The sequence below is a fragment of the Rhagoletis pomonella genome, unplaced genomic scaffold, assembly GCF_013731165.1.
Source record: "Rhagoletis pomonella isolate Grant_MI unplaced genomic scaffold, Rhpom_1.0 Rhpom_scaffold_00011, whole genome shotgun sequence".
NCBI lineage: Eukaryota > Metazoa > Arthropoda > Insecta > Diptera > Tephritidae > Rhagoletis > Rhagoletis pomonella.
Window position 1 is genome coordinate 12,106,808 of NW_023458565.1, and position 14,088 is coordinate 12,120,895.

A 14,088-nucleotide genomic window follows, 5' to 3' on the forward strand; every position below is an offset into this window, starting at 1 on the left:
ACTTACATATACATACATATGTATGTACATACATAAATACTTGTGTACAGGTATGCAAAGAAGCGCGTCAGCACTGTTCGCAGGGTCAAACGAAAAAATGAAGAAAAAGCTTGACACTGAAAATGGCGAAAAAATTCCAAACTCTTTGGACTTTGCCTAAGCGCCATTAAGGATGTCAGTCAATTTTAGTATATTTGTTAAAAAAAAAATTATCTCCTAAAAAGTCTTAAAATCACCATCTGATAGTATACTACATTGTTGCTACATACATGCATAGGTACATACATACATACGTATGTACATGTGTGCCCTCTGCTCACTTTTGTTTATTCATAACAGTAAATTGCTTATTTCATACATCCTGTAGTGTCATATCCGCTTACGCCTACAAACATACAAACATACATGAATACATATGTATGTATGTATGTACGTGCATGCATTTCACACTTAATCAACTGTCGCGTCGCCATGTGCATATCACTTTTTTCTTCATACATATGTATGTACGTATGTATGTATACCCCAAATATAGTATGTCTGTCCGTCTGTCTGTCTGTAACAACATACCATTTAGTACATTTAAATAATTTCACGAATTCAAACGTCACGTTCACTTAACACCATTCACCATTCAACAACCTCGCTCGCTTCGATTTAGCATACATATCTTTCTAGGACGTTGGCTGTTGTTTGACATATTCGGTACACTGTTCATTCTGTAACTGTTAACTATGTACTATTGAAAATTGCTTGGTTGGTCGGTCGATTGCTTGGCAAACTTTGCTTTATCTCGATATTGATATATTTTTATGTAAGCGTTAGCTGTGGCCTGTGGCCAGTATGTTCCACGCTGCTGCAACAACTGAAATTTACTGAATGAAAATGTGTCTTTTCTTTTCATTCGATCATTCTTTATACACGTTTCGTTTTCTTTCGCTCACTCAACCCACTGTTTCGTTGTCGCGTCTTTTGGCTATTGTTTTCGTTGTTGTTGTTGTTGTTGCTGCTGTTGTAGTCTTCCCATCGCAAATGTAATCTTAGTCCAACATCATCGTGATCTGCTGCTTGAACCTCATATGTATACGAGCGGCTCTCTTTCTCACGCTCACGCTCATACATTCATACACACATATGAATGTACATCGGTATCTCAGTCTTCATGCTTCACGCTTTCTTTCAAGCTGTCGCGCTCATTCTTTATTTGTGTTTCCGTTTCCTCTCGCAATCTATAGCACCACACCGTGCCGTTGCTTCTCTTCAAGTACATTCTCTTTTACGTAGCACAAATCTTACAGGTAAGCCCGATTTTTATCAAATGACGCATCAGTTCATTGTTTGAGTCTGCTCTTTGCGCTCGCACGCACACAAATGAACTCATATTTGCCTATAAAACGCAACTCTGCTTATGTCAAATGAGCGTATAAAAAGCGGTTAACGAGTCTTAAGTTATTTAGAGTATTCGGTTTTATGAATTGACAAACAATTTCTTATGCAAGCATATACATTAGCATGGCGCGAAAAAATTTATTTTAAAATTTTAATAGTGCGTAAAACCGTGAACCATGTTAAGCCGTTTTCCGATCGGATAATACTTATTTACGGATCCCCAAGAGCCTTAAAGCTTCGAAAAATCACTCAAATTACAATTATTTTTTATTTTTTAAATGATTTTCTAGATTTTTTATTGAATATGCAGTTTTATAACCCAATAAAGGGCAAGTTTTAAGTTGCTAAACATATTTTTTATTAAAAGTTACTTTCTTAAGTATATAAAAAGTATTTTCAAAACATACTTTGTATGGAAAGCTGTCAGCAAAAAATCAATTTTTGCGCTGCACCCTAATGTATATGAGTATATTTGAAATTGATCGAAGTCTTTCTAGAAAATCTAAAAAAAAAGGTATAACAGAACCATAATCGGAGAGATTTTTCAAAACTTTCAAGGCTCTTGGGGCGACCGTGAATATTATTCAATCGGAAAATGGTTTAACATGGTTCCATGTGATCATATTTCTTGGAATTTGGAGATACGATTTGTGCAGGTCCTCAATGGTATTTCAAGTTCTGTCTCGTCTAAGGTCGGTGTTTGTACGCCTAAAACGGCATACACATTTCGCAAGTTGGTGTAGGTTGAGACAGATTCCCCCCCGCTTCAAGCAGTGTGTTTGGGTGTTCACGCCTCTACCACCCTTCTAGTAATTGCTTGTGCTCTCTTACAGGCATCATTTGGGCTTCGTTACCGAGATGATGTTTCGATGACATCAGAAGGAATCCGGTGGCTGAGCGGATTGCTGTATGTTGGAAAGCCTGTAGCTTCAGCCACTGCATCCTGCTGGTTCCCGGCGACCGCATAGACGCCGCAGGCTAAACTCATACTTGAGTAGAATCAATGAGGATGTGCCCAATCAATCCCCGGCATGTGGAGAGTCGCCACATAACTCCCGGCACCTCTTCACATTCCCTGAGAACCCCACTCAGCTGACGCTCCTGTCCCTATGGACAGCCCCTGTGGAAGTCGCACACTTCCAGGGTCTCCCCCTAACTGAAATTGACGACAACGTTGACGGATGAACCGACCCGAACGGGGCTTAGTAGCCGCTACAACAACAACGCCGCATATTTTCGAGCCGGCCACGACGTTCCTTGGTCTTTGTCCCAAGTGCTGTAGTCATCCTTGTCAAGTTTGGTTGGGGGACAGACTGGCCATCTTAAATGTCATTTTTCGTTATTTTTTTTTGTTTTTTTCTTGAATATAATTCTCATATCGTTAACTGCTTTTGTCACTTGGTTGAGAAGAGGTTAGAGTTAGGTTTAAGAGGTTGATTTTAGTAATGCCAGCACACATAGGGTCCTTTGTGATAACACCGAGATCTCGAAACGCCTAACTCGTTTTGAATAAGTACGTGGAGTCATCAAATCTGAGCAGCTGTCGCATGTGCTCAACTGGGTACTACGTTTAGATCGTTTAAGAATCCTATACCCAAATGCTATTGTCGTCTTCTGCATGGTACAAAGCATACAGTGGATGCCTGACAGTTGCGTGTCCCCTTAAAAGAAAGTGGCTTGTCAGTAGCACTTTAGTTAATCATATTTCCCTCCCTCTAAACGAGCGAAGCTATTGTGATTTTTTCATGCACCACCCTATCCTAGCCACATGAGCCTGGCTGAGTTGTAGTTGCTGCACAATACCGCTTCTAACTCGCTTCATTTAGGAGTAAAGGCCTATCTACATAGAACTTTCGCGCTGCGTTTGCTCCGTTTTGATAGCATTGCGTAAAAGCGAGGCGAATACCACAGCGGCGAGAAGTGTTTATTTATTTTCGGACGAAAATATGTAATTCTTTGTTGGTTTTCCGCTGAGCTTTCGCCAGTTCATCAGCTATCTTACTTTCTTCACTGTGCCTATGTCGGAAACCCAGGAAAGAGGCGTGACCATAGACCGGCACCGTGTGAGTAACTCTGGTATTTCTCGACTATTTAACTTAAATTGGGTAAACGTAGATAATATTTCTAACAACGGTGCCTGGTTTTAGAATATATCATTTCTTTATTTCTTTCCCTCCTAGAACTTGGAGGTTGCTCGTATGATTTCACAGACGTAACCACAGAGCGACACAAAGTTTCGCGGAGTACCTACAGAGAGAGCTTTTACTAGAGTGATAGCTGCTTCATCGGCCACCCAGCAACTATTTTCAATCTCTTCTGGAAGCGACTAACTTATAATTTGTCGACTTTCCTAATTCGCGTAAAATTATGTAAAATTATTTTGTTTCAAACAGTTGCATACTTTTAGGAGCTATATAAGTAAGATACGATTTCGGAAATGACTGATATACAATGCATGCATACAGCTGAGGTGTGTGAACATATATTAAGAATTTGTGTAACCATATGAATAACTGTCAAATGGGGCCACCAACCACCCAGCAATTTTAGTATCAAATCTAGCTAATGCATCTCCACCGCATACCACACAAAGTAAGTACGAAGGTATGGATGAGTGTATATATCCAAACATATACATACATACAAGCATATTTATTACCTTATATGTACATAAATAGGTATAACGAGCAAGACAAAAATTCCGATATAACGGCTAAATGGCTAATGGATCGAACTGTGGAACAGGAATGTGACAGCTAGCGGTCAAGCAGACGGACACATTGAAATACACACAAAAAAAAAACCAACAGAAATAATGTAAACCGACTTCACAGATCGAATATTTACGCTCATTTTCTCTCTCTCTTTCTCTCTCTCGATCTGCAACTTCTCTCTCACACTAGCTTAATGCTCTTCGGTGCTCTTTACACGACCCTCCCCCCAGACAGCCCCCGCCCGCCTGCTTGCCTAATATTGTATTTTGTTTCGAGTTTAGTGGCTGCCCACCATGATGACGACGTTGCTGGTGGATAGCCTTCGACGTTGTATGTAGCTTTAGCTGTATGTGTTTTTACTTAAGAAATTCATTCTAGAAGTTACAAAACCGCATTCCACACACGGACTGCCACTGTCAACGATTGCGACTGCGTTGCTGACTTCGAAACTGAATTTGACTCTGTTGCGACGACTTTTTGTGTGACTCTACAATTGCTGGAATGTTTGCATGTATGTACACATGTGGAGTAGGATGCATGACTCTCCAAAAAAAAAAAAAAAAAAAAAAAACATAGGTACCGTTTTCCTATCGGAATTATAAAATTTATGACATTTTAAGACTTCTGCCAAAATAGTTTGGAAAAATATCAGGATTAAGCGAGCTGGACTGACTTGAAAAAAAAAATCAAAAATCTTTTTATTTTGATTCCGTTGATAAAGTTATTAAACAAGTTAAAGTTATTAAGCTTAGACACTTCTATCCTCTGTGGTGTTTTTGAAAAAAAGAAAATTTGAAAATATTACATATTTATAAAAATCTTTTGCACTTGTACTTTAAAACCGGTGCAGCTTACGTAAATGTTACCATTTTTTGTTTGGTTTTAATAAATTTTATAATTTTCTTGAAAGAACCACCACTGTTTTTGGTGAGGCACCTTAATGTACATTTGTACATTACGTGTTTTTGTAATAACTGTGCGTATGTACACACATGTGTGTTTCTATGCTCATATCTATGTAGGTGTGTATGTAACTGAAGTGTGCGTCGTGTATTTGATGATTTTATGAATTAATGGCTGAAATGCCAAAGTTGTATGTTAGTTTATTTGATTGTTTGTGTATCAAGTATTAGATACTAATATGTATGTATTCAGAATTCACATTTTTGTGTATTTTTTTTTTGTCTTGTTTTTTGTTTGTTTGGTTACTTTTTAATGTTCACTGTAATACCGAATAGCGTTGGGCTTTCATACAACATTTTCAAGTGATGATGATGATGCTGTTGTCGTAAGCATTTTGGAATTTTTAAATTTGTAATCGCATTTTTACAATGTTGTAAGTCATTTTTTAATTTATTAGTAGCAGCATAAATACCGGATATCTATGTATGTACATACATACATATATACAAAAACTTATTCATACATCAAAGGTATTTTGCTACATTTTTATCGTTTCTTTTATAAAATATATGTATGTATCTATGTGTGTGTATGCGCGCATTCTATGGGATTTTCTTGATAGTGGAATTTGTCATTGAACGTTTAAAATTTTTTGTTTTTTTTTAATGTCTTGGATTTTCTTATTTATTTTTAAGTACTTACAAAACAAGCATAATAAACTGTAGGGTAGGTAGGTTTGATTGCTCGCCATCGCCGCAGCTGTAGCTTATTAAAAGCAAAAATTATGCTACTTTTGTTGTTGCCAAGCGTGGAGGTCGTCGTTAGCTTGAAAAAATAACTCAGAAGATATTGATCGTAGCATGTTTTTGTTTGTTTGTTTATATATTAGTAACATTCAGCAGAAGTTTCAGTTCAATATAAATTAATATTTTTCACTGGAAAAATATGCGTAATAAGTAATTACTCATACGCCTATTCCCACTTCACACCGGAACTGCTATGTGTTTAGCATACTTTTAGGGTGAATGGAAGAATGACTGGCTCTGGAACAGATGACCAATTAAGATTTTACCAGATGGGCCGAAGTAGACAGTAGAGTTGGAGGAGGTGTGTTCTGTCAGGAACTCTCCGCAATTCTCATGTCTAAGCTGCCAGATTTATGCAGCGCATTTCAAGCTAAGGTGACAGTCGACTGGCTAAATATATGTCATTTACAGCCAGGCGGCAATCTTAGCGCTGGTTGGTTCATTGTATGATGAAAACTGGTCGGGCAGTGTCTCATCTCTCTCACGATCCACTAGGAGAACTTTCAAGTTTCAAGTCTGATTTCAGGGCCAGGGTACAGTGACATTGCAGAAAACTGTAAAGCTTATGAAAAGCTTATAGAAGTTGGATTGTAGCCAGCTCAACGAAACCTCCTACTTTTTGCTTTGGTTCTGACAGGTGTGTTGACTGGGCACTGTCTATAAGCAGGCCATACGGTACTACTTAAAATCTTTTTCAAAACTTGTAGCTATTATATAGTAATGCAAAGTTGGTTGCACCCCAACTTCATTGGAAGCGATTAGTTGAAAGGCCGTTCACACCAGGCGATTTTTGCAATTTTTTTCTTTTAGCTAAAAGTTGCCTGTAAAATCGCCTCATGCCAACACCGTATTTTTAGTAACCTAAATGGTACATATTTCAATTTTGGTAAGAATGAATGGAAATCTTGTATCATTTGAGTTAATAGTTGTTTATAAAAGCGCCACAGAAACATAAAATCATACGAAATTATATCAAAAATGTTGCTCTAAAATTAATTTATGATTTGCTAGGTACTTACAGGCATCTGTATATCTTCTTTGCGGCATCTTAACAATTTTAGTTCCAGTCACGAGGTCAGAAGAAATAAAGGTGAAATGCTTCGTTCTTCACAATTCTATTTCAAAGGCAAGTAGTTTAGCTCTTCCAAGATCATGCACCTAAAAGTTAAAAGCAAAAATGTATGGCTTAAATTGTAGATTATTATTTATTTTAAATTCAAGTTTTAAAAGCAAAAAGTTGTTAAATAAGTGAAAAATTGTTTTCAAAATTTACTAAAAACAAAAGCAATTGTTCTAAGATTTTTAGCACACAATAAGTAATCAGCCAAGTCTGCCAGCGGTATGACCAGGCTAGCCTTTTTGATACTAGATTTAGGATTTTATTTTATGCCATAGCCTCAGAACTAGGTCCGACTTTGTGGTTTTTTCTGGCCTTTTTTACTTAAAGTATCCATACTAAAATTTGGACTGTAACTTATAAAAATACCATTTTTTGAGAAAATACTTTCTTAGCTTTTTTATTAAAAAAAAAATACTAAACAATTTTCTTGATTTTTTTTACATTGTGATTTGTTGGCGTACTATTTACTAATGTAGTCTGCTGTAGAAAATAAACTGAATTTCTTTTTGCATACCTTGAAATAATGTAGCCATTATTAGCCTAATAGATGGTAATTTGCGTTTTGATGAGAAGGAATTAAAAAATTGATGACGGATGAATATGCTGACTTCTTTTTAACTTCATCTACTTTTCAAAGGGTATAATTTTTTCTAATCTTTTTTCAAACCCAATTTTGCTTCGCTTTTTGTGATCATCTGGTCACACTGTTTGGCAGTATGAGGGGCATAAAATAAGAAGTTGCATGCTGTTGCATTTTTTATTTTTATTATTTTTTTGGCGATCAAAATTAGCTATAGCGATTGTGGGAATCCGGTTGCAATATTCCAAAAATTAGAGAAATATCTATAAAAAGGTTGGATAATGTTTACACGATGCAATTACGTATGCAAATTGGGTCAATTGGCAAAATTCAATTGTGTTAGAACCCCTTAATGAAAATGAAAAAAAAAAAATCACTCATACGCCCCGTCAACATTGTGGATTTTACACTTGCCGTGTTAACAGGTTTGCTTTTTCAAAATTTATATTTTGTAGTGTACTCGTATTCAATTAAATATTGTAAACTATATAAAAAATATAACAACATAATCAGATAACCTAATAACCAAGCAGGTGTGAACAATCACATTGTGTTTGAATCTAATCAACAGCGCTAACTATTAGAAGATGCCCAAGTTTTGGTTGGGGATACAACCCGCGACAAAAGATAGCACATCAACAAACAAAGTAATTTTTTATATGGAAAAGATTGCATAACACCGCCAGCAAAAAAATGATCAAAAATCAACGCGAGTATTTAGAAACTTAAAACTTGCACTTTATTATACTAGAATTTAATAAGCTATAAAATTGCATACCAAAAAAATTAAAATACGCCCCTTTCTAGGCGGATGAAATGGGTTAGAGTGCTCCTTTTTGCACGAGTTCAGTGGCGATCTCATTTTATTTAGAAAAAATTTGTACCCCCAGCCTAAGAACACAAGCTCGATTGATCAGACCGACCAAGAAAGTTCAGCTTGCTAAGGCACACTCCGCAAGTGTTGCTGTTGCCTGAATAGTTCGGAGGTCCTTAACAGCAGTTTGGCTGTCTGTCAAGATAATAACCTGGTTTAAGCCATAACCGTTATAGGTTCTCTGTTGCTTTTTCTTTGGCACTATAAGCAAGCGTTTGTCGGTTTGTGCTAATAGGTTCTTTTCATAAGTACTGAATTTTCAGCGAAGGTCGTAGTTCATATATGTATGTATATGTGTAAGTAGGCGCACTCTTGGAAATAAACATATTCGATATTCACTTACTCTTACTTGGTATTGTTTGCGAAATTTTCGCATTGTACATTGACATTTTAGCAAAGAATGAAATTACTCTGAAATAAATAAATGCATACTTAAAATAACCGTTGTTATTACGTTATCTTAAGAATTTTTATTTTGTACTTTATAAATGTGTGCATAGCTACATATTTGTATGTAGGTATGTATGTATATATCGACGTCAATAGACTTAAATGACAGTAATCGCATGGCTTAAGTACCTGTGGCGCCAGCAAGAAAATATTTTTATACTTACTTGCACATATATATATATATATATATGTATGTCTACGCATATGTATACTTAGGCATGTAAGTATAAAGGTATTTAGTCATTTATATGTCGGTTGATATGTATGTATGTAAGTGTTATTGGCAAAACCATTTTTACACGGAATCAGAATCTTATCGCACGTTTTTTATTTAGCTATTTGGACTTCGCAGTCAAGTGACCGACTTGCCACGCACGTATGTACGTACATACGTAACTCAACTGAACTGTTTCTCATGTGACAGGAATGTCATAAATTCAACAGTGATTGCGGATTTAGGGTGTGTGTGTTAGTGTGTGGTTAGGCTATTTGACCAGACAATTGTGGTGTGTAGATATCTACATAGTACAATATTTGTTGACGCATGTAATTTGAGTGAATTATACATATGTATGTAGTTAAGTATGGCCTGTGTGAATAATGAAAGAAAAATTGCAAAATCAGAAGCGCTAAAAACGGCATTGAAATTGCACTTGGGTATGCCTATTATGAAGACGGGAGGAAAAAATAGTTCGATTCGCAATGATGAGTAATCTTAAAATGTATACTACATACATATGCACATACATACATAAATACATGAACGCTTGTATATATGCAATGAAAAATACCAATTGCGAAAATTGTAGATCACATCCTGTGCAGTTCCGGCAAATTTCTATCAACTTACCACACTCTTTCGCAAGAAATTAATCAATTCTGGCAACTATCTAAAAAGCTCTTTTCTGTCTTTCGAAGGACTAATTGAAATACCTGCTAGCGAAGAGGTGTTAGCGTTATTCTGTTTTTCCTTAAGCAAAATGTTTTCTAGAAAATTTAATTAAATAAAGACAAAATAGGTATTTTTCTTTCTAAACCAATAAAAAACTAAAAATTTAAATGAAACTAAATAAAAAAGAAAAATTAAGATTAAAAATTAATACAATAATTTTATACGAATTGTATGAAATTGAAAAAAAAAAAAAAATTTTGTTTAACCAAAAAATTTACAGAAAATTTAATTAAAAAACAGAATAAAATTTCTAAAAGCTGAATGAAAGTAAATAAATATATATATTTTTTTACAATAAAATTTTTGAAACTTAAAAATATATATATAAAAAATTAAAATTAAATTGAAAAATTATAAATAAAAAATATAAATAAAAAAGAGAGAACAAATAGGAACATACAAATTAAATTAAATAAAAAAATTCCTTTTTCACACAACAAAACCTAAAAATTGTGAGAAATTTAAATTTAAAGAAGAAAAAAATTAAGACAAAAAGGAATAAAATGAATTTCTAAAAATTAAGGGAAATTAAAAAAAAAATTGTTTTCTTTTAAAACAATAAAATAAAAAAATTAACAGAAATTTAATTAAAAAAGAAAGTAAATTCCTATAATCTAAATGAAACTAAAAAAAAATGAAAAAAAGTTTAAAATTAAAAAAATCTAAAAATTGAAAAAATAATTTGAATAAAAAGACAAAGTCTAAATGAAATTAAAAAATCTTTTTAAAACAAAACACTTAAAAAATTTAAATAAAAAAATTCGCGTTTTACAATAAAATCTAAAAGCAAAAACTTTAAAGAAATTTCAATTAAAAATTAAGATTAAAAAAAGAAATAAAATTTTCAAAAAATTTGAAATTAAAACAAAAAAAAAATAAATTTCTTTTGAAGCCGCAAAATAAAAAAATTACAGAAATTGAATTCAAAAAAGAAAAAGTAAGTTCCCAAAAGTTGAATGAAATTACAAATATATATTCTTTTAAACAGTGAAATCTAAAAAAGAAACAAATTTAATTAAAGAAAAAAAGTAAGTTTGTAAAAACTAAATTACATTAAATTTTTTTCTTTCTAAAGCAATTAACACCGGTTTCACCAGCAATTTAAATGGAAGACGATTTTTTTATTTTCTGTCAATTTCCATATAAAATTCAAAAAATTAAAATCATTTTTCACTTAAGTAGCTTTCGTAAACAAAAAAAAACCGGTGCTCACGAATTCCAACCTCGGATTTCTCGAATGGCACGCCAGTGCTTTGCTCAATGCCAATGCAAGACAAGCCGCTGCTAGTTAGCCAAAAAATTTATATTTCTCTAACGTTACATGGAAATTACAATAGTTAGGGTCATACAACGGTCGTCGTCATCGTCATCGTCACCCAGCCGAAATGGACCCTCATAATTTATGCACACTGCAGGCGGAAAAACGCTGAAAAGGTATTAAGGCAATTATGCCATCTTCAATTTTATGCTTGGCAGCTCAATTGTGCACATGCGCACGTGGGTGCTCGTAAGCACCCAGTAGTGAAAATTTCTGCAAGCCAGTTTAAAGTTAAAAATTTATGTGACTTGAGCAAGAAAAAAGACGGTCTAGCATTAGCATTTAACGGTTGAATTGCCGTTTACACGGGTCGATTTTGGTTGAACGACAAAAATCGACTAGAAAATCGAAACACTGCAAAATTTCGAGAACAGATTTCGCTCATCGCTAAGTGATTCGAAATTGTCGAAGTTATTCTAGTTCGGAACCAGAATTGTGTCGCTCTAGTTAATGATTTCCCTGCAGGGTGTGTACGAATTTGTATAAGTGGATGTATATGTATCTATATTACATTAGGGTGTTCTTTAAAAATATTAACAGTATTTTATTATATGGAAAAAGTAAAAGCTACCACGAAAATTTAATAATTTTCGAAAAAAAAATTTAAGTGTCGCTACCAGGCCTTAAAAAAATTTATTTTTTGTAAATCGCGAAAATTCGACAAAAAATTTTACTTTTACCAGTAATATCGAGTTTATGAATTTATATGAATAAGTTTCAATAACACATACTTATGACAAATTCATCATATTTCAAGTTAAATTTTTTTCGAATTTTTGCGCTTTAAAAAAGTAAAAAAAAATTGTAAATTCTGGTAGCGACGCTTCAAAATTTGTTTAAATGTTTAGATTTTTTGGATGTCTTTATTTTGTATGTATTTAGAACAAAATAAAACAGTGTCCCATATTTATAAAATTTAGATGTTGATATTTTTAAGTAGCACCCTAATGTACATCCATATGCATGTTAAACGAACTAGCGGGGTACGGACCTACATATCATGCAACTGAAAAATGCATGAATGTTTGTATATTCAATTCTTATCTAGCCAAAGCGGCGAGTTAATTTTATTGCCGTTAAAAACATCCACTTGATCAGAGTCGGTGAAATCTTTTTTTTTTTTAATTTGAAGATAGTTTTGGAAATGATTATCCCAAAAGTATTTTCTTGAAGCAAAATCGGAGTAAACTCTCCAGTCTAATAGTGCCAAAAATCTGAAATTTTAAGAAAAATCTATTGCTTCTGCTGGATTTCCACTAGGCATTAAATGGCAAAAATTACAAATGACAAAGTCGGGCATTAAAAAATAATCGTGTCATTACATTAAAAAAATTGTCATTAAGTTCATTTCCACATGGCATTTTTTTAAATGGCATACATTTTTTGTCATTTCAATTCCTAGTGGAAATTCGGCATTAGTTTTTATTCATATGGCTCAAAAAAATAATATACATCTACTGAGCTTAAGATTCCCTAACATGTACTCATCTCCGATCAAAAACCAGAATTTTCATCCCCGCAATTGAGTAAGCATTTTCTTCATGAAATTTGCCACGATGTGAGGCTAAGCGAACGTTAAAAAATTTGCATATTTACATGTTGGCATGTTGGCAAAAGGAAAATAGCTGCATACACATTATAACGGTGCAGTGAATTATAGCAATCCGTGAAAAGAAATCATATTTTGCCTTTATGAAAAACTAGAAAGTTATAATGCGAGTTTTTCAACAATTCCCATCGTAATCTTGCTGTGTTATGTAGATAGATGCATATGTATGTCTATATGTATGCAAATATGCAGACCACGTTAAGCGATTTTAATAATTTTAATTTTTTAAAGGAAAGGTGTTACCTCACAGGTGGTCCCATACTAATTTGATGTAAATCCGATCATCGGATCCTGAATAAATTAACGATAATCTTAAATTTTTATATGAGAATTGAAGTCGGTTTTGTTTTTTGCCCAAAAATTACTTGTTAAGAAACGTATTTAATGCTTTTGTATTTCTAATTTAAATATTTATTATTTTTAGATTTTGTTTTTAAAATAATTTTTTTTTGTTAAATTTCATTTAATTTTTAAGTACAATTTTCTTTTATCTTTTAATATTTTTTTTTTCAATTAAATTTTATTTCAATTTTTAAATTTAGTTTCAAAAATATAAATATATTTTTAATTTAATTTAATTTTCAGGTACTATTTTCTTTTTCTAATTTAATTTTATTTTAATATTTAAATTTGATTGTTTAGAAAAGAAAAATTTATATTTTCTATTTCATTTAATTATATTCAACAATTTTATTGAGCTTGAGGCCGTTTCTAATGACAGAATGTTGTGTAAAAACTACAATTTACAACTAGGCAGAAATTGTTATTGTTGTTTTTTCACAAAATTTTTTCATTAGAACCGGCCTCAGCTCAATAGAATTGTTGAATATAATTGTTATAAGGCCATAAATAACAAAAAAACATATTTCATTTCATTTTTTTTTTTAATATTTTTATTTATTTTTTCTTTTAATTCTTCGTTTTTTTTTTTGTTTTTAAAAGAAAAAGTGTATATATTTTCTTTATTTATTTTAATTTTAAAAAGCTTTTCGTTAGCAGATCTTTCAATTAGTCTTTCGAAAGGCAATACAGTAAAGAGATTTTAGGGTAAGTAGTTGCCAGAATTGATCACTGTCTTACGAAACGTTTTTGTCTTTTGAAAGACTATGGTGAGTTGAAAGACAGTTGCCAGAATTGCCCTGCAAGTCTCAACAAATGTATTTAAATTCGGAAAATTTGTAGCGAGAAATGAGCGTTTCCAGGCACGATATAGCAGCTTAATTGGCACTGCAGATTTTGGTCTGTTTAAAGCACTGAGTTTCTCAGAGAACGAAGTTTTCCTTCAAGTGCTATCCAACTCCTGCCCTTTTTTTGCGGACACTAGACATATAGACATTTTTGGCTTAATCCCTTAAAAGAGATTTAGGATCTCT

The 14,088-nt window shown here is 33.2% G+C and overlaps 1 long non-coding RNA gene across 1 annotated transcript in view; it reads left to right on the forward strand.

Annotated features, from left to right (window-relative positions):
* The first annotated feature begins 5,088 nt into the window (after window positions 1–5,088).
* LOC118746625 overlaps window positions 5,089–14,088 on the forward strand; it is a 19,938-nt gene continuing 10,938 nt past the window's right edge. The window contains exon 1 of the long non-coding RNA XR_004993862.1: window positions 5,089–5,099. This is a non-coding gene — a long non-coding RNA (uncharacterized LOC118746625). The remainder of the gene's footprint in view (window positions 5,100–14,088) is intronic.